The sequence below is a fragment of the Balaenoptera acutorostrata genome, chromosome 1 (assembly GCF_949987535.1).
Source record: "Balaenoptera acutorostrata chromosome 1, mBalAcu1.1, whole genome shotgun sequence".
In the NCBI taxonomy this organism is placed as follows: domain Eukaryota; kingdom Metazoa; phylum Chordata; class Mammalia; order Artiodactyla; family Balaenopteridae; genus Balaenoptera; species Balaenoptera acutorostrata.
Window position 1 is genome coordinate 36,048,319 of NC_080064.1, and position 23,754 is coordinate 36,072,072.

At 51.9% G+C, this 23,754-nt stretch overlaps 1 protein-coding gene across 4 annotated transcripts in view; it reads left to right on the top strand.

The window, feature by feature from the left end:
• The first annotated feature begins 13,800 nt into the window (after positions 1-13,800).
• The window catches only part of PTPRF (protein tyrosine phosphatase receptor type F), an 84,248-nt gene continuing 74,294 nt past the window's right edge, over positions 13,801-23,754 (top strand). For all 4 annotated transcript variants that reach the window (XM_057550191.1, XM_057550197.1, XM_057550203.1 and 1 more), the window contains exons 1-2: positions 13,801-13,979; positions 21,204-21,280. The gene's annotated coding sequence lies outside the window, so the exon portion shown is untranslated. The remainder of the gene's footprint in view (positions 13,980-21,203; positions 21,281-23,754) is intronic.

Genomic DNA, 23,754 nt, shown 5'->3' on the forward strand with positions numbered 1-23,754 from the left:
GGTCACTCAGGCCTTTGTATGTCTCATGCTTCAGGAAGGCAGATATGGGCCCAGAGAGGACCTTGTGCCACCACAGTTGTCATTTCTATCTCCGAGTGGTTTCCTCAATTTCCCCCTGACTTTGAGATGGGATTCCAAACTTCGTTACAGCTCAGGCCTGATCGATCTTCATTTCTTGGTGCCATAAATCTGCAAGCTTGGCAGTCAGAGTGAGGTTGGACTCTGGAGTTTGAGAAGAATGATTTAATCCAAGATGCAGGTAAGTACCACCCATCGGGTAAAAAAATCCCGGTCAAGACCCAGCCTTTAACCCCCACGTGACTGGATCTCCCGAAGCCACTGCTTCCGCCACCCTCTGCCAGACAGGAAGTTGGTCTCTGCACACCATGAAATCTCCCCAAACACAAACCCAACTCCCATGTGACCAAAAGTTTCTTGGAGCACTGAAGAGAAAGGTGCATGACCTTTCTCCTCATTCATGCACAGCAGAATCCCCTTGGGTCCTCACTCCTTCAGCACCTGCCCTCACGGCAGAACCCACACTCACCCCTTCTCCCCCCATCCATCCACATTTCAGCCTCTCCCTGCCAGCCTGACTTTACCCCTTCCCTGCTCTGTATATCAAAATCCTGCCAGCCTGAACATACCACTCGGCAAGGAGAAGCCAGCCAAAGGGTGCTTTGTGAAACAGAAGCCCAATCGTTAGCCGAACAGCTAAACTAACCCAATGTTGTTCCCCAAAGAAGCGTGACCCTGGGGGGCCGAGTTTATCTCACCACTCCCCATTCAAAAGTTAGAAAAAGTCAAAACATATCTATGTTAAACCGGCTCCTATTTTTTAAAAATCAAATTTCCACTCTTATCCCCAACCCATCGTTCTGCCCCTGTTCTCAATGTGTGATGTTATGAAAGCAGATTGAAGAGTTCCATCCATGCCACGGTTGGGACAGAATCACTCTTTCACCAACATTCTGAACTCCAAACTTTTTTTTTTTAATTAATTTTTATTGGAGTACAGTTGCTTTACAATGTTGTGTTAGTTTCTACTGTACAGCAAAGTGAATCAGCTATACATATACGTATATCCCCTCTTTTTTGGATTTCCTTCCCATTTAGGTCATCGCAGAGCACTGAGTAGAGTTCCCTGAGCTATACAGTAGGTTCTCATTAGTTGTCTATTTTATACATAGTGTCAATAGTGTATATATGTCAATCCCAATCTCCCAATTCATCCCACCCCCGCCTTTCCCCCCTTGGTGTCCATACGTTTGTTCTCTATTGAACTCTAAACTTTTATTTGTTTTTACTAAACTCTCCTCTAGCCTAGCACCACCCAATAGAACTTTCTGCAGTGATGGAAATGCTCTATAGATGCACCGTCCAACATGGTAGCCACCAGCCCAGGTGGCTCCTGAGCACTTGGGATGTGGCTCGGGTAACGGAGAAATGAAATTTCTCATTTTATTTAATTTTAATTTCAATGGCCACGTGCAACTCTGGCTACCACATTGGGCAGCACAACTCTAGCCTAATTCCACCAATGACAATGAAGGATGTTCTAGGAAACTGTCAAAGAAAACTCCATAAGATGTTGACTGGTTCCTATATTGCCTGCTCACTAGGAAAAAATTTTCTCAGGTCTAAGGAACTGAAAAAGCAAAGCTGCTCTTAACCAGTTAGTCTTGTTTTGTTTTTAATCTTAAAGAAAAGATTAAATTGCATACTCAATTTGTTTCCTTTTCCCCTTTGGCTGTCAGAAAGCACAGCCAAATTTAGAGTCCACCTCTACCTTATGTACCCTTGGATACTAACATCACCCTCAGTTCCATTTATTTTTTTCCTACCCTGTTGTCTTATATGGGATGGGATATAGAATGTCAACACCCTTCCCCACAAGAATAATCTTTGGGAGGAGGTGCCAACTTGAGCATTACTGATCAACTTGCTGAAGGCTGAAGACATGACTTACAAGTTATCTTGGGGAACTGAATGGGGGAAGGGAAGGGATCTAGGGAGTTAGACCTCCATCCCAGTGGGGAAGGAAGGGATTTTCTGTGTTGCAAGGGGGAGTTGACAAAGGATGCAGTTCAGAGAAAACCTGTATAAAGGAGGGTAGGAGAGTGAAACCCTCATTTGATTCTTGAGATACTTTTCTCTCTGGTCTCAGGGAAAATCCCAGTTATTACCCAGCTATAATTTTTCTCTTTCTTCACTGTGTGTGTGTGTGTGTGTGTGTGTGTGTGTGTGTGTGTGTGTGTAGCGTTAAATGATTCTTAGTAAATTTACAGAATTGTGTAACTATGGCCGCAAAACATTTCCATCACCTCGAAAAGAATCCTTGCACTCATTTCTAGTCACTCCACATTCCCACCGGCAACCACTAATCTACTCTCTGCTTCTGTAGGTTTGTTTTTTCTGGACTTTTTATATACATGGATTCATATAATATGTGATCTTTGGCTTCTTTCACTGAGTATAATGTTTTTGAAGTTCATCTGTAGAATCTATTAGTACTTTATTCCTTTTCATTGCCAAATAGTATTCTACTGTACGGATAGAATACATTCTGTTTATCCATTCACCAGTTGATAAACATTTGGGTTGTTTCTACTTTTTGGCTATTGTGAATACTGCTGCTATGAACTTTCACATATAAGTTCTGTGGACATATGTTTTCATTTCTCTTGGGCTGTTACCCTGAAGTGAAATTGCTGGGTCCATGGTAAATTTGTGTTAAGAATCTCAAACTGTTTTCCCAAGTGCTGCACTATTTCATGTTCCCACAAGTAATGTGTGAAGACTCTAGTTTCTCCACATCCTCATCAACACTTGTTACTGACTGTGTTTTTGATCACAGCCATTGTAGTTGATGTGTAGTGCTATCTCATTGTGGTTTTAATTTGCATTTCCCTAACAACTAATGATGAGCATCTTTTTATGTGCTTATTGGCCATTCGTATGCCTTCTTTGGTGAAATGTCTATTCAATTCTTTGCCCATTTTTTTAAATTTTTATTTTATTTATTTTTGGCTGCGCTGGGTCTTCATTGCTGCACACGGGCTTTCTCTAGTTGTGGCGAGCAGGGGCTACTCTTAGTTGCAGTGCGTGGGCTTCTCATGGCGGTGGCTTCTCTTGTTGCGGAGCATGGGCTGTAGGCGCGCAGGCTTCAGTAGTTGTGGCACGTGGGCTCAGTAGTTGCGGCTCACAGGCTCAGTAGTTGTTGCACACGGGCTTAGTTGCTCCGCGGCATGTGGGATCTTCCCGAACCAGGGATCACACCCGTGTCCCCTGCATCAGCAAGCAGATTCTTAACCACTGAGCCACCAGGGAAGCCCCTTTGCCCATTTTTAAATTGAGTTATTTGTCTTATTATTGAGTTGTAAGAGTCCTTTACATTTTCTAGATACAAATTCTTTTATCGGGCATGAGATTTACAAATATTTTCTCCTAGTCTGTGACTTGTTTTTACTTTCTCTTTTTTTTTTATCTTTTTTAATTTTGGCTACATTGGGTCTTCATTGCTGCACATGGGCTTTCTCTAGTTGCAGAGAGCAGGGGCACTCTTTGCTGTGTAGGGGCTTCTCATTGCGGAGCATGGGTTCTAGGCGTGCGGGCTTCAGTGGTTGCAGCTCGCGGGCTTAGTTGCTCCGTGGCATGTGGGATCTTCCAGGACCAGGGCTCGAACCCATGTCCCCTGCATTGGCAGGCAGATTCTTAACCACCACGCCACCAGGGAAGCCCATGTTTTCACTTTCTTAATGGTGTTTTCTGAATTGAAAAGTTTTTAATTTTTGTGAAGCCCAATTTATTACTTTTTCTTATATTGCTTGTGTTTTAGTGTCATATCTAAAAACTCTTCCTAACCCAAAGTGCTGAAGATTTACTCCTATGTTTTCTTCTAACAGTTTTATAGTTTTAGCTCTTACATTTAGGTCTATGACCCATTTTGAGTTAGTTTTTGAATATGGCATCAGACAAGAGTCTAAATTCATATTTTTGCATGTGGATATCCAATTGTTCTAGAACCATTTGTTGAAAAGACAATCCTTTCCCCCAGTGAATTGTCTTGGCACCTTTGTCAAAATCAATTGACCATAAATGTAAGGGTTAATTTCTGGGCTCTCAAGTCTGTTCCATTGATTTGTAGGTCTATCCTTATGCCAATATCACACTGTCTTGATTACTGTCCTTGTTTTGGGGTGTTTTTTTTTCAGCCTTTTCATATACTTCAATTTTATTTAACTGGGAGAATAGGCCAACCCCCTTCTCTTTCCCCAGATTGATATTAGCTCTTGGCAAGAATATAACTGAGGCGTCCTAAAATCAAGCCATCAAATCCTCACTTGTGAAAATCACTGAGAAATCATTAAAGAGACTATGACCATATTCTTATTCAAACAAATCCCAAAGGGGATCAAGAAAGGAACAGACATTCTAGTCTTGCCACAATAATCGGATTTACTGATTCCCAGGGAAAAGGGAAGACACGATGCTAATTATGAGGCCGTTAAGGAATTATTTCCTTTCTCAATATGGTTTTAGAATGTACTAGACCTAAGAAGTAAAATCTTTGAGCTATGGGTATGAATGTATTTGTTTAGCAACTTCAATATTTAAGGAAACCAGTATGGATATTGAATATTGAAAAGAATATTTTCATTTTATTTTATTATTATTTTTTTGGCTGCATTGGGTCTTCGTTGCTGTGCGTGGGCTTCTCTCTAGTTGTGGCGAGTGGGGGCTACTCTTTGTTGTGGTGCACGGGCTTCTCATTGTGGTGGCTTCTCTTGTTGTGCAGCACGGGCTCTTGGCGCGTGGGCTTCAGTAGCTGTGGCTCGTGGGCTCTAGAGCGCAGGCACAGTAGTTGTGGTGCACGGGCTGAGTTGCTTTGCGGCATGTGGGATCTTCCTGGACCAGGGCCCTTGAAGAAAAGAAACCCACCTTGAAGAATGGGAAGTAGAATGCCAAAGCCCTTCCCCACAAGAATAATCTTTGGGAGGAGGTGTCAATTTGAGCATTACTGATCAACTTGATGAAGTCTGCAGATATGACTCAGGAGTTATCTTGGGGAACTGAATGGGGGAAGGGAAGAGATCCAGGGAGTTAGACCCCCATCCTGGTGGGGAAGGAAGGGATTTTCTCAGTTGCAAGGGAGAGCTGATGAAGGATGCAGTTTAGAGAAAACCTGTATAAAGGAGGGCAGGAGAGTGAAGTTAGCATTTGATTTTTTTTTCTTTTTCTTTTTTTTTTTTTTTTTTTGGCCGTGCCACGCGGCATGCGGGATCTTAGTTCCTGGACCAGGGATAGAACCCCCGCCCCCTGCAGTGGAAGCACGGTGTTTTCTTAACCAGTAGATGGCCAGGGAAGTCCAGCATTTGATTCCTGAGATACTTTTCTCTCTGGTCTCAGGGAAACTCCTAGTTATTACCCAGCTGTAACTTTTCTCTTTCTGCATTGTAATTCTTTTAAGCTGCCCTTCCCTGCATTAGAGCAAGTCACATATGGCAACTCAGCCTCATATAATGGTCTTGCAGAGAACAAAACGGTGCCGTGGTGAAGGGGCAGGGGGCTTGCTCCACCTCCCACCTCTTTGTTGGGGTTCAAGGGGAGGAAGCAAAGTGTTCTTGAGTTATCTACATCCCAGGCTCCAGGTGGTGACTAGCATTATGAGATGTGATCCCCTGCAGAGCTTAGAAGAACATTTAAATTGGTGCACCAGCTTCTAATGGAACAACTCAAGGGAGGTCTAAGACTAAACCTTCTACTTCTCTGTTTATGTTAGATGAAACCTCTGAAGGGGGGATTGGGGAGAGGGGAACTTCTATGTAACATTTTTAAATGTATTCACTTATTCACAAATATACTAGAGTCCTACTATGTACCAAGCATCTTATATTACATGTTTTTAATGTCACCCAAGCCCTTTCAGAAAGAAGGTAGGGTAGAGAAAGAGGAAAAAGCACTCAATAAATCTTGGTTGAATTAACGAATTTCAAGAGCCAGATGGCGTGAACCTTAAATGAGCAGGAATTTTTCTGAGAGGCTGAAGGAATATGATCTGGGAGTGGCTTTTGTGAGAGGGAAGGCTCTGCCCCGGCCTCTTTACTCTGCACTTGTGGAGAATGGCAGCTTCCCTGGAGATAGTTGCTGGGTCCTCAGTGAGGCAGGAATTGGAGGAAGGACTTCTGAAGAGGCTGAGGGTATACAGAGGGCTATAGGGGAAGGCTGGGGAGGGAGCAGTGAAAAGTTGGATGAGGGGGGACAAAGTGCAGAAGGAGGTTGATGAATGATGAAGCTGGCTCTCATTCAGACAGTAGCTGAGGATTACCAGGATATGGGACCCAGTGGGATTAGCTTTTAAATGGTCCTCCAAACCGATGCTTTTAGAGGCTTGATTATGCTAATTCTAATAATCATCAAATACCTTCTATTTTCAAGAACCTGTGATGTGAAGCGCAGATGAAGCTCTTTACAAACACAATTTTATGTCATTTTTACAATGCTGCAAAGTAAGTAGTATCCCCTTTTTACAGAAGAGGAAAGTGAGGCTTAGGCAGAGAAGTAATTTGCCCAAGACCAGACAGCTAGTAAGTGCCCCAGGTATAATTCAGACCAGGTCTGTATGTCTCCAAATGCCGGCCTGCCCCTAGCAACTGGTCTGTCCTGACTGGGGCCAGTTCAGCCTGGGACATCCAGTGTCATTGGCAGCTTGTGGGGAGCCCTTGGAAACGTGGAGGTGTCCATGATATACACCTGTGCAGCTCCAAGCCCCCGGTCAGAAGCCCCCACTACACTTACTTTTTTAAAATATTTATTTATTTATTTGGCTGCACCGGGTCTTAGTTGCGGCACGTGGGACCTTAGTTGCCACGTGCGGGATTTTCTTTGTGGCATGTGGGATCTTTAGTTGTGGCACACGAACTCTTAGTTATGGCATGTGGGATCTAGTTCCCTGACCAGGGATCAAACCCGGGCCCCCTGCCTTGGGAGCACAACGCCTTAGCCACTGGACCACCAGGGAAGTCCCCCACGACGCTTATGAATCCCAATGCCCACATGGCCTGGAACCCCCATGGACTCCACCCACCTCCTACACAGGGTGAGGGGCTCAGAGAGATATGTATGTAATATAATTATATATGGAAGAAACAGGACACAGTAAGAATGTGTAACAAACAACGCTGACCTACATCAGGGAAGGTTGCCCCAAGGAAATGATGCTTGAGCGAAAAGTGAAGAATGAATTAAAAAGTGAAGTGATGGAGTAGAAAAGTCTTCTAGAAAGAATGTGCAAAGGCCTGGTGGTTGGGATGGGTGGGGGCACATATGTGTGTTTGAGGAATTGAAAGGAAGCCAGTGCAGCTGGGGGGCACTGAGCAGCGGGGAGCGTGATGCTGGACTGGTGCTGGAAGGCGGGCAAGGGGAGGGCATTTAGTACTTGTTAATGGGTTGGCTCTTTATCCCAGGAGCAACGGGAAGTCATTAGAAGGTTTTAAAAGGGGAGTGAGTGACGTGATAAGACTGGATAAGGACAGGGTCGACACAGTAGGATCAATTAGGAGCCACTGTAGGAATCCAGATAAGAGGTAAGAGTAGATTACAGAGATGCTTTGGAGGTAAAATTAACAGGATTTGGTGATGGTTCCTAGGATTCTGGCTTGCCTGTTAGGTGGACAATGGTACCGTCCACTGAGAAAGAGAACACTGGGAAGGTGAGAGAATGAGGACCATGAGTTAGGTCTCAGACGTCTTGGCGGTTGAGGTCCTCTGAGAAATGGAGGTGGAGATGATGAAGCCATTGGCTAGGCTCCTGCTGGTCGGGAGCTTAGACAGGAAGTTCTCCAGGCTGGAGACATAAAGGTGTGAATCATCAGCAGATGAACGGTAACTGAAGCTATAGCATGGATGAGATCACCAGGGAGGGTCCACAGTGAGAGGGGGAAAGGCCTAGGAATGGGCTTGAGGAACACCAGCATTTAAGGGAGGAGGGTGACCCTGCAGAGAAGACTGAGAAGGAGACCAAGGAGTTAAGAGACAAACCAGGAGGGTATGGTGTCAAGGGAGTCAAAGAAGCTAATGTTTTAGGAGTTGAATAATCAGGAGGTCTAATAAGATGAATACTGGGAAAGATGCCCATCCAATTTTGAGACATGGAGGTCCTAGCTCAAATATCATGTTTTGGGGAAGTAGTGGAAGATGAAAGCAATATATGACTGAATGTTGGAGTGGACAGGAATGTCAAACGGCCAACAGTGGGGGAGGGAGCCAGGGTTAAGGTTGCAGGGGCAGGTTGGTGGGAAGGAGAGCTCAGAGAGGGAGAGAATAATGGATAGAGAAGCCGCAGGGGCTAGGGAGTCAAGGATGGGCAGCAGCCCTAGCCTGAGATAGGAGGAGGAGTGCTTCCTCTGAGGCAGCAGGAGAGGGGGCAGGTGTAGGGAGATGTGTGACTGTGTTAGTAGGAAACTGGGTGGGGGGAGGGGGGTGTTCCTGTCTGTGGCTTTAATCCTGTAAAGGAGCAGTCGAGGTCACATCTGCCGGCAAGGAGAAAATGGGCTGGTTGAGAAAATGGCAAAGGTTGAAAACAGCCAGCTGCAGAGAGGGGGGTTCCAAGCTGACGGGAGAAATATGTCGAGGGCCCATATGCAGTCAGCAGTTCTGATTTATGGGAACATCACTCTGACCTGTGGAGTTCCTTGGCTGTTTGAGCACAGCACAAGAATGCAGATAGGAAGGCTCATCCGGAGCTGGGGGCTTGCCAGACGGATACGATCAAAAGGCAGAGAGGCAAAGGGGCTCGGGGTATTGACAAGAGTGTTATTAAAATGTTAGGCCTTGACATGCAGGTGGGACAAGAAGAAAAGCAAAGGAAGGAGAGAGCAGATGCATTAGGAGAACACAAAGAGGTCCACGGCGGAGAGGTCTGAGGAGACCCAACAGTTATCTCATCTTGAGGTCACCTGAGCAGGTGGTGCGGTGAGGGACGGGACGAGGCCCAGCAGGTGATGGTATGAACAGGTCACCCAGTGGCCTGCAGATGGGGATTCGACAAGGAGGTCAGGAGCTGGTCTGTGTGTGCTGACACTGAAGGGACTGAAGTAGCAAAGGCCACTGAGAGGTCCACTAAGCTGCAAACAGGCAAGGTCGTTGGATTGGGCAAAAGGGAGGTGAATAGTCATCATGTCAAGAGCAATTTCAGAGGGGTGTTGGTCCCAAAAGCTGTGTCATAGTGGGCTGAGTGTGTACAGGAGACGGGAGGGTGGAGGCTCCCTGTGGCAACAGCTCTTGGGTTTGCTGTGAAGGAGAACAGAGAAACGCTCCATCTTTCCCACTCTGGACAGGCCGGTGGGGTCCAGGGAGGGAACTTTTTAGGATGGGAGAGACTTGAGCATGACTGCAAGTCGATGGGAATGGTACAGTAAAGAGGAGGCAGGTGGGGTCAGCCCCTGTCATGGCAGGACGCATCTCAGGAGGGAGAGAGAGAGGAAGGAGTAGATGGGGTGGATTTGTGGATTTGATAGTGGGGGGATGGAGATGTCCTCCCCGGTAGCCTCTGTTTTCTCAGAGAAGCTTGAGGGGAAGTCATCAGCGGAGTGTTCTATTGAGACATTAACTCCTGTCTCATTCACACACACACACACACACACCCCATGTAGTGACTCACTAGGAAGGAGTGAAAGGCATTAGCCAGGCATTCGTGTTCTAGGGCCTGGGCCTTTTCCCTCCCACTCCACACCTGAGATGGTACACAGACTGTTTTGCAGTGCTGGCGTCTGAGTCCTTTGGGCTGAGAGGGAGAACACCACCGCGTCTTAGGGAGTTGATTCTCCAGTATGGAAGAGAGGGGCAGGAGGACGGGCATTCCCCGTCCCACCCTGGCATGCACCGCCCCTCCCGCCCCGGAAAATGGCTGTGTGTGACTGCAAATGCCAAGGTCTAAGGGCTGCAACTTTGAGGGTTTACGGGAGAGACCCCCATAAAGAGCCAGGGATGGGGGAGTGGCCCTGAAGATGGGGGACAAACAGTGGGAGGCCCACAGCAGGGACGACTAATGTCTGCAATGGCAGCGCCGGCCTGAAATAGACCTCAGCCTTTCTCTGCAAAGAGGAGTACAGACTGAGCATCTTTGGGGCTGTGCAAGCCCCCGGCATTCTTGGACCATTGGAGGGAGGTGAAGGAGAGCTGTGAGTGATATGGAATTCTCACAGATCTGCTGGGCAGGGACTCAAGCTGAATTTAATTTGATTTAGACCAACTAAGAGATGACTAAGAGTTGTATTTACGTCATGAGTTTGAGCAGTGTCCAGTGGGCCTGGGACCTGGGCAAAGGGTGAACAGTGAGTGGGAGCTGACATCTGGCTCTCCCCTTACCCTGCCCCCTGGGGCTGGAGCCCGACAGACACAGATCTACCATGTGGTAGCACTCGGCCTTCACAGATGAGCACAAGGACGTCCCTCCCCGCCAGGCCCAGGAGCAGAGCAGCGCGTCAAGTCCACATGGACCCCGAGCTCAGAGTTTGGCAGTCTGGACAGAGCCTTGGCTCCTCTCTTTCCACCGCTCTCAGGCATTCACAGGCCCAGCCACCTGAGGCTCTTGTCTGTGTGGCCCCAGGGCCTGGGCCTCTGGTTCCTTTACTTCGGCCTTGTGTCCAGTTCCAGGTGCTGGGCACACTGAGATCTGGGCAGTCTGCTTGCAGCCACTCTCACACTGCAACTCAGCAAACACCTGACCACACGTGGTACTGAAAGGTGGGTGAGCAGGGGGCTAGAGACCAATGGCTTGAGATTCTGAGAACCCTCTGTCCCTGTGAGGGTTGAAGCAGGAGGCTGGTTGGCCCAGCAGTGAGTGGGTCTGCTGACTTCAGCCATAGGAGTGTAAGGGCCCTGGCCCACGGGCCTTCCAAGTATTTAGTTCACAGATTAGGCAGTGCTGGACAGAGGGAACTAGGCTGCCAGAGCTGCAGACCCACTGAGGCCCAGGCTGCAGGCACACAGGTCAGCAAACACCACAAGCCCCTCTCAGGGCATGCCAGGCCAACAGAAGCCCCAGGTGTGGACAAGCTCTGAGGCTTGGTCAGGGAGCTTTCCCCACCTGGTCACTTATGTCTGATGGTCCCTGAGCACAGAAGAGGAAAAGCTATCTTTTTATTCCTTTAACAAATATGTACTGAGCACCTTTTGTGTATCAGGGCCCAGTACGGGCCCCTGGGATATGGCAGTGGACAAGGCAGGCTCACCCCTCCTGCCCTGCCCTCAAGGAACCCACAACCTATAAGGTGTGGGGAGGGGGGTGGGGACAGACACAGATACTGATGGTGGTGACACCCAGTGTTTAGAGTTTGGGCAGGCAAGCCCTCAACTCAGCCAGGGGTTAGAGGTGGCTCCCTGGAGGAAGTGATGGTTCTAAATAGGTACCATTGGTTCCAGGGTACTGACCCTACTCAACACAGAGTAAGCCTTAAGGGGCGTTTTTTATGACTATGTGTGAGAGATTTTATGACCAACTTGATTTTGTGTGAACCAAAACCCAAAAGTCAGAAGCTCTCTGTCTCTGTCTCTCTTCCATCTCTTCCCCTCCCCCCCCAACTTTCTCTCTCCATCCCCGACTCCTGCCCACCTCCCTCTGGGATGATCTCTAGTCCCTTTTTACATTTCAAGATTTGCAGGTTGCATTAGATGAGGGTGCAGGAGGGAAGGTGCCCTGTTTCTGGCCCAGTGACTGAGTGAATGAAGTGTTGCTGCTGGGGCAGCAGGAGAGAGGGTGAATTCAGTTTACCTGATGAACATCTGGGGAGTGATCTAGAGAAGACTCTTGGATATATGGGTCCTGAGCTCAGAAGAGAGGCCCACACTGCAGACAGAGATTTGGAAGTCATCAGCATTTGGTTGGTGGTGGTAGAGACGGTCCAAGGGACAAGAGGCAGAGGGGAAGAAGGGACGGCCTAGGATAGACCTCAGGAGGAGCAGGAGATGGTAAAAGAGATTGAGAAACGGTAGCCAGGGAGGAGAGTGTAGGCCATTGAAGCCAAGAGGAACTGTTTTCACGAGTCAGCAATGAGCAGGCATCACCAAAAAGCATACTTTTTTAAATTTAGAAGAATCCCACCCCCCGAAAGCCTAAACCCACTCCAATACTGAAAAACAGGCCAAAACGTCTAAAGATGCACAAAATTTGTAATGCTTCCTCCACAGTACACCAAAATTACCAATGGATAAAAAAACCACGGACTAGGAATGTTCATTTTTGATCCGTTTGTCATCCGGAATCCGGATCTAACTGTTTGCCCAGAATCACTGGAGCCAGTCCCATCCCCTTCTCACACACCAGGGGGCGCACACGCACCGTTTCTAAATCCAAGTCCAAGGCAAATGCAGGTAGTGAATTAGGTGATAACCAGAACTTGACCCCTCAGCCCAGATCCCTAGACCCCCACCTCTACCCCTGCCCTGCACATTACACTGTGATCCCCAAGTCCAGATGCCTCAACAATCCCCAAACTTTCTCACCTAACCTCCAGACTCACAGTGGTATCACAGAGACTCCATAGATCAGAGATCTCATAGGGGTCCTCACTTTACCTAGGGCAGTAGGGGTAGGCACCCCGTCTTTCATGAGGGGGGCAGGCAGGAGACGGCTGGTGTGGCACGGACTGGACGATAGGTCTGGGGCCAGAGGCTTTGGTGCCAAGGTGCGGCTCTTGGTTTGGAGCTCACCAAGTTCCTGAGTTAGGACTTGGAATTAATCTCCCGGTAAATTATTGGTTTAGCCCAGAAATTTATAGGGTCAGCAACTGAGTTTGATATGAGGAGTCAGAAACTCAATACTGAGGTTTATATCAGGCTTGGGGGACATTATCAAGTACTGAACTCAAGGGCCAACTCACAATGTGACTCAGGTTCACAGTTGGAATTGGTGTAGATATTGAGGTGTTGGCCAGGCTCTGGGGTTGACATCGGGTCAGAGAAGTAGAGTGAGTATGGGGATTGAGTGGATTAGTGTGGAGTTTCTGCAAAGCCAGTCTCATAAATCTTGGGTTCCAAAATTACCATTAGAGGTGAGACAATGTAGGGTCTTAAATGGGCCCCTATATGGATGAGGTTTGAGGTCAGTATTTGTATTAGGGTCCTTTTCTGGTATCTCAGTCCCAGTTCAGAAAGGGTGTTGGTGTTGACCTGGGATTAGGACTGCAGTATTAGAGGTTTATGTAAGGCTTGGGGTTCAGAAAAGAGTGCTGGGGTCCATAAGAAGGGAGCCATTGGACTTTAGGGTTCATACAGGGATCAGGGCTCAGCGTTGGTACTGGGGTCCATTTAAATTTAAGGACCAGGGTTGGTGATGGGGTCACTATCAAGTAGAGGTGATAAAGGGGTTTAGAGTCAGAATTGGTATTTGAGGTCAATATAGGGGTTCGGATTAAAATTATTACTTGAGCCAATTTCGGGGCAGATTTAGGGGTTTGGACTTACTATTGAGTTTGGGGGTGGGTCTGGGCTCGGTATCAGGTTCACATCGAGGGAATGGGGTCCTAGAGTAGTATCAGGTTCATATTTGGATTGGGAGCCTCTAATAGGATCCAGACTTCGTATGGGAGTTTGGGTCTGTCCATGCTCATTTTGGGGTTCCGGTTCGGTACTGGAGCCCGGGTCGGTTTAGGCTCGGGGTTGGGTTGAGGCCTCGTCGGGCCTACGCGTCTCAGCCGCTCTACAAGCGAGAGTGCACGAGGGGAGGGGCGGCGCCGGGGACGCGCACGGCAGGGGCAGGGGCGCGGGCGCGGGCGCGGGCGCGCGGCTGGAGCTGGCGCGGGAGCGGCGGGAGCGGTGGCGGCGGCGGCAGAGGCGGCGGCTCCGGCTCCGGCTCCAGCTCTAGCTCGAGTAGCGGTGGCGGGAGTGGGATTCGGTGGCGGCGGCGGCAGAAGAGGAGAGGGAGCAGCGGCCCCAGCGGCTTAGGGGGGACATGCGGACCGACGGCCCCTGGATAGGCGGTGAGTGACCCCCGGGCCCCCTTCCAGTCCCCTCCGCATCCGTCCTTTCCCACTCCCCCGCCCTCTCTCCGCGTCCGCCGAGCGGAGCTGGGGGCGGTCCCGGGGGGCTGGGGGGTGCCGATTAGGCCGGGCCGCGCCCCCACCTGCCGCGCCCGCAGCCTCGGCTAAGCCCACCACCAAGCCCGGCGGCTCCTCCCCGCGTTACCCCGCGGCAGACGCGCCCCCCCACCCCGCCGCCGGCTGGCTACCTCCCCGCCGCCCCTCGCCGCCTTTCCCTTCCTCCCCCTTTCCCCCTCCCTCCCGCCGCACCTGAGCCGCAGCCCGCGCCCCCCCACCCAGCGCAAAGTTTCCCTTTTGCATCCGTGCTCCCACTCCTGGGTCCCGCCTTGTCTCCCCCTACTACCGGCGCGGACGCGCTCCGGGGGCGGCCCTCAACCTCCCTCAGCCACCCCAGCTCCGGGCGGGTCCAGGCCGCGCCCCCGCCGCACAGGCGCCCCCTCCCAGCCGGCGGGGGATCCGCAGCCGCCGCGCCCCCGTCTCGCTCGCGGCTCGGGCGCACGTGCGGTCCCGGGGTGCGCGGAGCGCGAGTTTGGAACCCCCCACCCCGCGGGGTCGCCGGCGCGGGCTGGGGAGGGAGGGGCCGGGCCGGGCTGTTCCCGCCCCCACCCGGGTGCCACGACCCGAAGGCCCTGGAGCGACCTGTCCCGTGAGGACGTGTCCACTCGGACCCGCTCCGGAAAGTTCACTCAGTCGCCGCCCCGCGTCCCGTCCCGTGCTGGTGTGTGCCCCGGTCCTCATCGCTGGCCCACGATCCTGTCTCAGCTTCTTTCTCCGTTTCCCTCCGTGTGTCGGTGTCTCTCTGTGCCCTTCAACGTCTCTGTATCTCTGTCTCCCTGTGTCACGGCCTCCCAGTCTTATCCCCACCGCACCCCCTCCCCCGCCCCAGTAATCCTGGAGTCTCTCAGCTGGCTGCGACTCTCTCAGGGTCTCCCTGTTCTCTCTGTTCTTTCTCCCGGCTCTCTGTGCTCTTTGCCGGGTCTCTGTGTTCTTTCCCCGGGTCTCTCTGTGCTCTCCCCGGGTGTCTTTTCTCTCTTCCCAGGTCTCTCTGTGCTCCCTCCCCCATCACTGGGTCTCCCTTCCCGGGTCTCTCTTCCCGGGTCTCTGTCGTGTCTCTCGCTGGTCTCTTGATGTCTCTGTCTCCCACTGACTGGAGTCTCTGCCGCCCCTCTGCTGGCTGGCCTCCTCACCGTTTCTCTGGAATGCTGCCCCTCTGGTTCTTCCACCCCAGGGTGGGGGAGGGGCTAGTTTTTCTCCCGTTTTCAACACCCCCCCACCCCCAGTGCAGGGCCCCGAGTTGGAGCAGGTTGGTGGGTGGGAGCCCGGTACCTGTCTGAGCTGTGAAAAGAAAGGGAGGCTGCTGGCAGGAGGGGATGGGGGAGGTGGTCCTCTGGATTCCCCTGGGGGCAGCGGGGCAGGCCTGGGAGGCTGGACTGCTGAGTGTTGGTGATGAAGGCTCCACTTTGGCTCCTGAGCAGATGGGGGCAGGGATCCAGAGTGACCTGGTGCGGGATCTGGCCAGAGAATCCCTAGAAGTGCATTGGGGTGTGAGGCCTGGAAAAGGATCAACGGCTGATGCTTCCAGGGGGATCCTCAATGGTGAGGGATCCCCTGAGAAGGAAGGAGATCTGCTGAGGGATCCTTTGAGAGGCATGAGGGATCCATTGGGATCCAGAGCAGGGTTCTGTCAGAAAATCTCGGGAAATTCTATGCTTGGCTCCTTATCAACGCCTGCTTCAGGAAGCAAGAAAATCCCCGTTTTTCACTGATTATATGAATGAGCCCAGGGCTTCAAGAAGGAGCAGGTGTACCTCCCCAGGCACAGCCCTCCACATCCGCAGCCCCAGGCCCAGGCCACACACTCACACCCCTCTCATTCCCACACTCAGCTCACCCTCCCACCCCTCACCCCCACTCCACATCCACTTGTCTCCTGAATGCCCTCCCACTTGCACACTTGGGCCTGCATGGCAGCCAGAGCTCAGAAATCTGCTGTGCTTGCACACCCATGTACCGGTCTATGTGCTTGTTTGTGCTCTCACTGCACCCCTATGCACAGTCCAGGGAGGGTGTGTGCACACTTGCAGTCTCATGCATTTTTTTTTTTTAATACATTTATTTATTTATTTATTTTTGGTTGTGTTGGGTCTTCGTTGCTGCACGCGGGCTTTCTCTAGTTGTGGCGAGTGGGGGCTACTCTTCGTTGCGGTGCGTGGGCTTCTCCTTGTGGTGGCTTCTCTTGTTGTGGAGCACGGGTTCTAGGCGCGCGGGCTTCAGTAGCTGTGGCGCACGGACTCAGTAGTTGTGGCTCATGGGCTTAGTTGCTCCGCGGCATGTGGGATCTTCCCAGACCAGGGCTCAAGCTCATGTCCCCTGCATTGGCAGGCAGATTCTTAACCACTGTGCCACCAGGGAATCTTGTGCACACACTTTCTCACATTTTTGCTTGCTCAGAGACATTTGAAATGTCTCTGTAGTTCTGTTTTCTTTTCCATTTGCTCTTTCTCTTCCCTCTTTTATTTCCTTTAACAAGGAAATTGTTTTCATACAATTCCTTCCTCCCTCCTTCCACCTGCAGCTCCTGGCCTCCCTTCTAGTCAGCCTTGTGCACGTAGTGAGGGTGGGTGTGGTGTCCAGGGCTTCTAGGAGAGGAGGCTGGATTTGGGTGCTGGTGAACCGGTTGGGGTGGGGGGGTGGGGCGGTTGCAGTAAGAGTAGACTCGCTACTTTTCTTGGGAATTGTATTGCTGTGCAGCAAAATGCTGGCCTTGGCTCTCTGCGCTCCCTCCACTCTTTCTCCCATCAGTCCTAACTGTAGGAGTCCAGTACTGAGGGCCCTTAGTCAGAGAGAGATGGGACCCAGACCTCTTCCTACAGAGGCTGTGACACATGCTACAGCCCCTTCATTTTCCAGTTTGAGACCTTGAGGAGATCCCTTCCTCCCTGAGTCTCAGTTTCACCCCCTGTAAAATGGGAGAGGTAATCCAACCCTGGCCAGTTCCCAAGGCTGTTGTGAGAATCTAAGGGGACTGTGTGGCAGTGTATCAGCAGCAGTGGCTGTCGCTTCCCATGTGACTGACACTGCCGTGTTCTTGGGCCAAGCTTGCAGCCAGGGCCCTGCCCTTGAGGAGCTTATGGTCCCGGGGGGAACAGATTGCATCATGGGAACGCAGAGCAATTCAGTAACCTCTTATTGATTGCCGAGTGTGTGCCAGACTTTGGGCTAGGCACTTTCAGCCAGGCTGCCATGCTTCCTGTGGAACTAACAACTGTGTAGAAGAGGCAGCCCACCCCTCAGGAGCTGCTGAGGTTGAGCTCAGCAACAGCTCACCTAAAGCAGCTGCAGTTCTGAGCTGAGTTTACAAGATTGGGGGAGTTCACCACGAGGCAGGGGAGAGTTCAGAGATCAAGGAGAGATGAGTCTCAAAGAAGACCAAGAAAACGGGCTATCTGAATTGCGTTTTGAGGGATGAATAGGAGTTTTCCAATTGAAGAAAGGGCACTCTAGGCAGAAAAAAAAAACAGTATGACTAAACACTCAGAGATCTTATCACTAGTGGCGTGTTCAGAGTTACAGCAAATCACAGAGGATCTCTATTGCCCTGTTAAGTTACTGTAACTTTACTGTGAGAACACAAAAGGGAGATATCAAAGAATTAAAGCTTCAGGGTGTGTGTGTGTGTGGAATGTGCTATGATCAGATTCATGCTTCTGGAAGAGGATTCTGTGGCTACGGGAAGTAAATGGAGACAGGATACCCAGTGAGGAGAAGGGTACAAGTAAGTCAGGTGAGAGAGAATTGTGGCTTGGTAGCATGGAGCCATTTAGAAGGCACATTTATTAGGGCAGGATGATTTATTGGATGTGGGGGTGAGGAAGAGGAAGGGGTCCAGGTTCCTGGGAGTGAGTGGGTGAGGCCTTTACTGAGCCGGGGACTTGGGGATGAGAGGTAGATTTGGGGCACAGATAATGAGCTCAGGGTTGGACATGTTGTTTTTGAGATGCTTGGAGCATTTGAGGGTCGGGTGGGGGACTTTTAGGAGGTGGTTGTGTGTGAGGATCTGGAGTTGGGGAGAGAGGTCTGCGCCAGAGGAAGGATGGAGAGTTATATGAGAGGGTGTAGAGCTGTGTTCAAGAGAAGACAACTTCAGTGGTGAGGAGCGCAGACTCTAGTTTCAAACTGCTGGGTTCAACTCCACTTAATAGCAGCGTGACCTTGAGCAAGTTGCTTAACATCTCTGAATCAGTTTTCCCACTTGTCAAATGGGTATAACAAAGCTCCATGTCTCACAGCGTTGTTATGAGGATTGAAGTTAATATGCAGAAAGTTCTTAGAATAGGGCCTGGCATCTAATAAGCACTGCCATCTCAGTGTTAGCAGTTGTTATTGTAATAATCCTCAAAGGGCGAGGTGCAAACCCATCCCCATCAGAATCTCAGTGAGAGCGGCTTTAAAAACTAGACATTGTTATGGTTTGGGCATCTGCTCACCTAAAGTAGCTGCAATTCTGAGCTTAGGTTAGCTGGCTTACCTAACCTAAGTGCCCAGCCCTCAGCCCTCATGTCATCGCTGGGATTGTGTGTGTTGCTCAGGTGTATTTGACCTTCAGGTGGGCTGGTGTGAGAAGACTAGAGGATGAAGCCCTGGGGAAGAGACCCCACATTGGGAGCGGGTGGAAGGGGATTCTGAGAAGGAGCAGCTTCGGTGTGTTGGGTTCCCTGTCCCCCCAACCCACCCTGGGCCCTGGGCCCTCTAGCGAGGTGTCTGCCTCTGAGGTCCAGATGCACCCAGGCTCTGTGTCGCCAGCCTCCAGATCTGAGAACAATGGTTTTGGCTCCTCGGCAGTGTTGTAGCTGTTTCTGGGGACTGTTCTGGTGCAGCTACCAGGGCTGCCTGAGGGCTGCTCTGGAGGGGCGTCCGTGCTCCTCTAGATTTCAGCTTGCTCCTTGTCCCCCTGTCAGGCCAGGTTCCAGGCTTGGCAAATGACGGAGAGCCCTGCCAGGGGCCAGCCCCGGCTTGGTGCCAAGGCCTGCTTACCTGATCTTGGTCACGGCTGCCAACCTCACCCCTTATGAGGCCTTTGTGTGTGCCAACCAGTGATTCCTAACTTGGGTCCGGTACCAGTCAGGCCGTTTCTGAGTAGCTTTCTAGTTGGTCTCCTGGGCACAGCCGGCAGCCCTGATTGTTGTTGTGTCTGGGGTGGTTCTGGGAGCTGCTACTGGTGACTCTGACAGGTGATTCTGATCGCCCTCCTAGGTTATTTTGGGGCACCGGTGGTTCCAGGTGCTGTTCTGGCTCTTCTAGAATCCTATTTGTGCTATAGGGTCTCTCCAAGTGCGAGGTTCTGTGCCTGTTTTGTCTGTTCTCTGACCCACCTCCAGGCCATCTGGGGCACATCCCTCTATCCAGGTGTGGCTCTTGCTCAGCTTAGGTCCAGGTGCCCAGCCCAGTGCTCCTGGTGTGGCCTCAGGCGTGGCAGTAGTGCAGCTGGCTTGGGGGACCCTCCCCATTCTCTACCTCAGACTCTGCCCCTCTGCCCCAGGGTCCCTGAGCAACGGTGGAGCTGACAGCCTCACATCTGGCCCTGTGAGGCCCCGGCAGGCGTCCCCAGACAAACGGGCCTTTGAGTTTGGGACACGGAAGCTGGTTTGTCTGGCCAGACCCGCCCGGCAGCCTGTGTGCTGGGAGCAGGGAGGCCACAGGGAACTTTGCGGAGAAGCCGGTGGGCTGGGAGACGGAAGCCTGCGGCCATCCTGAGGCCCGGGCTGTGAGCTGTGGGGGGAGGGGTGATGGAGGCAGGAGAGGGTGTGGGCTGCAGGGTCAGCGCGGGTGGTCGTGGGTTGCCCAGGCCTGTCCTGGCCATGCTCAGGCACGAGGACCTCCCCTGTGTCGCAGAGGCAGTCTGTCTCAAGCGAGGCTGATTCCCAGGTGCCAGGTGTGGGAGGCTGGCCTCGGGTTGCTCCCTGGGGTCGTTCCCTGACCCTGTTCCTGTGTGTCCGTTTGGGGATGAGCCAGGGTGGAGCTTCAGCGTGGGTCGGGATCCCTGTGCACGTGGGGGCGTGAGGCCGAGGAGAAACGGGGCGAGGTGTGGCCTGCGTGGAGTGGGCAGCGGGGGGCCGGTTGCTGAGCTGGGGAGCGGGCGTGTCCGACCCCTGCCCCCACTCAGGACAGGGCCCACGCTGGTGGGAGCTCAGTAATGGTTCTGGAAGGAAGGCGCCGGGCTCTGTCGCCCTGTGTGTGCCAGCGGAGGAGGCGTCCAGGGGCACACCTTCATTTTAAAAATTATAGAGCAGCAGAGTGTCAAAAATAAATATTGCTTCTGAAGCTTCTTTGAAGGCTGCATGGATGCTGGCGCGGTTCTCCCAGGCTGGGCTGTTTTCTGTGAACTCATTCACACGTTCATCCGCTCAGTCAGCATATCTTGATGGAGCACCTACTATGTGCCGGCTCTCTGCTGGGTGCTGGGGACACGGAGGTGAGCCGGCATGCACTGAGCTTATGGTTGTGACTCAGCGGCCACTCGGCAATTGTGTAAATAAATAAATCATATCGTGGTCACCACTCCAAGGCAAGGTCCAGGCGTGTAGTCTGGGACATCCTGGAAGGCCTCCCTGAGAAAATGCTCTTGGCTCTGAGATCCGAGGGCTCACTGGCTAGAAGAGGTGGGGAGTGCGGTCCAGGCAGTGGCATAGGGCCCGGGCAAGGCTGAGAGACTGCAAGAAGATGGCACATTCGAGGATCAGAAGAGGAAGTTTTCAGGCTGGCGGGCTGGCTGGCTGGCTGGCTGGCTGGCGGGAGGGAGCGTGGCCAGGTTGGGCTACAGAGGTGGGCGGCGCCGACTGCTGTGCTGGAGGGTGGTGCTGAGGAGTTTGGACACAAGTTTTTCTGCTGAGGTCAGGGACTTGGTCTGTGTTGTTCACGGCTGTATGCAGGGTGCCTGGCAGAAAGCCTGGCACGTCCTAGGTGCTCAGGAGTATGGAAGGAGTGAGTAAATGAAGTGAAGAGATGGGCATTTTTCTAAATGGGGCTCGTCCTGCAGGAACAGTTCCATAACCTGCTTTTTCTTCCCCCTGCGTAAACAGCAAATTTTGAATGTCTTTCTGTGTCAATACCTGCTCTGCTGTAATGAAATTCTTAATGTTTCCTTATCCTTTTCTCTCTTTCCAGGAAGGAGCGGAGGCCCCAGTGCCCTGCCCTCAGTGCTGGTTGTCCAAGAGCGACTGGCGTGAGCAGTCAGAGACCTGGTGAGTGTCCCCCAAGTTGTGGCCGGGCAGGGGTGCCGAGGGCCAGGCCGAGAAGCTTGGATTTTGACTCAGGCTGGTGGAGAGCTGTGGAAGGGTTGTCACTAGGGGCGTGACATGATCTAGTGTGCGTGTGGCAGAGAGGTGATGGAGGCCTAGACCAGGAAGGCGGTGGGTGATGGAGGTGGAGAGAAGGGATTTGAGTGTTATTTAGGGAAGCCAAGTAGACAGGACATGGTGAAGGGTTGAATGTGGGGCATGAGGGAGGGGAGGTGTTGAGGATGGCTCCCGGGTTTATGGCCGGAGTGGGTGACGGAGGTGGGTGGGGAATGATATACAGCTCATCAGTTGCTGTAGGTGTGAAATAGGCTTCCGGGTAACATTCTAGGACTTACACCAGGATCTCTATGCTTCCCATTCACCATGTTTCTGTAGAAAAGACTGTTCCGTTCGACTGTAGGTTGTGGTAGAAAGATCAGGGTACTCACAAGATCTGGGCCCATCCTTCTTTGTCTCTTTGAGGTCCACTTCTTTCTTTCTGCTAGAAGCACAGAACAGGTGGGTTGGAGTTACAGGGAATGAGGTTGGGGAGTTAGGTTGGAGTCAGAGTGTGCTGGGCCTTGGTTGTCAGGCTAAAGACTGTAGACTCTCCTGAGGGTGGTATGAAGGCACTGAGGGTTCTTAAGCAGAGAAGCAACATCCACACATTCATCTACCCGTTGCCCATTCGTTTGTTCATTCATGAAACATTATCTGCATGTCTACTGGGGGATAAAGCAGCAAACAGAGCTGAGGACCTTGATCAGATATGCATTTTTGTAAGCTGAAAGGGGGCCTTGGTTTGTTTGCAGGATGGGCTGGAAGGGAGTGACCAGAGGCAGGAAGCCCACCGAAGACATGGGCGCTGATGACGTCCTCCTAACACGGCAGTGGTTGGGGTGGAGCCAGGGCAGATTCAAACGTATTGACCAGTGACTTACGTGGGGTGAGGAAAAGGGAGAATTTGAGGAGGCCTGGCTGGCTTGGGTGGCTGATCATGGTGGTGCTTGTCACAGAGATGGGGACCTGGAGAAGGAGTGGGATTGGGGAGGATGCGTTCTGCTTGGGCCATCCTCTATAAGCTCCTTGAAGGCAGAGCCCATGACTGTCTTGTTCATCACCCTGCCTTCTGGCTCAAGGCCCAGTAAGGCCCACTGGACAGTTCTGCATGATGGCTGGTGAAGAGGGCTGTGGAAGAGATGGGTCTGGTCTGGGTGTGGAAGGGAAATGAGCATGTATTGGGTATCTGCTGGGGGCAGGCCCCGTGCGTGGTGAGGTGAGCTATGGGACTATGTAGAAGGTGCGGCAGGAAGGCTGCGTCACAGGTTGGAAAGGTCAGATGGAGAGGGTGGGTGTGGAGATACCTTTCACCTGGCTATCCTCAGATGATGAGTCTGACATTCCTGGGAGCCCAGTGTCACCATAAAAGGTGCCTGAAATTGGAGCCCTCTGTCCTCTGGGGAGGCCACTTGCTGATGGCCTGTTGAAGGGGTAGGGGTGGGGTGTGCTGTACGGTCCAGCTCTGGAGGCAAGACTGACTTGGAGGGGGAGGGGAAGGTGCTGTGAGATCCCGAGGCCTAGGTACAGCTAATATATGTCAAACCTACCTGGGGTATTTGGGGCCCAGGGTACCCATAGGGACTGAGTTCTGGGGCAGGGACCAGGGCAGCAGGCCTTAGGTGACATGGGCAAAGGATCTTGCTGTCTGCATCAGGGTTTCTCAGCCTCAGTATTGTTGACATTTTGGACCAGATAACCCTTTGCTGTAGGGCCTGGCCCATTATTGTAGGATGTCTAGCAGCATCTCTCGCTTCTTCCTACTGTGCCAGTAGCACCTACTCCCCCATCCCCGTCGGACAATCAAAAATGTCTCCAGACATCGCCTAATGTCCCAAGGCAGGGCAAAATCACCCTGGATTGAGAAGCACTGGTCTACACCACTTCTTGCTGCCTTCGCTGTGCTGTACAAATCTGGGAAACTGGGGAGGGCCCCGCAGGGAAGATTCACAGTGATAGGCCACGGGAGCTGAGTTCTGGTGGGTGAGTAGGCGGCTGAGGCCAGGACAAGGCATTCTTTACAAGAGAGAGAACAGTGGGTGCAGAGGCCTAGACACAGCCACGTCGGTGAACATTAACCCAAGGGAGGCTCCACTCTCCAGAGGAAGGAGGCTGGACGGCTGGTGGCTTAGGGGTTATAGCTGTAGGAAGGTGCCTCTGCTGGCTCCCTTGGTCTTCTGCCCCCAGAGCTAAGCCTCTGCTGCCGCTTGTGCCCCACCCCCAAGGCTCTGGGATGCTCTTCCTAAGCTCCCCGTCCTCTTGCAGGGGAGACCAAAGAGCTGAGGGCTGCCAGAGGGTACGTAAGGTCCCAGCTTCGAGAGGGAGGGAGGGTGGGCAGATCCTGGCTGTGCTCACAGACTCTGGCCAACTGGCTGGAGGAG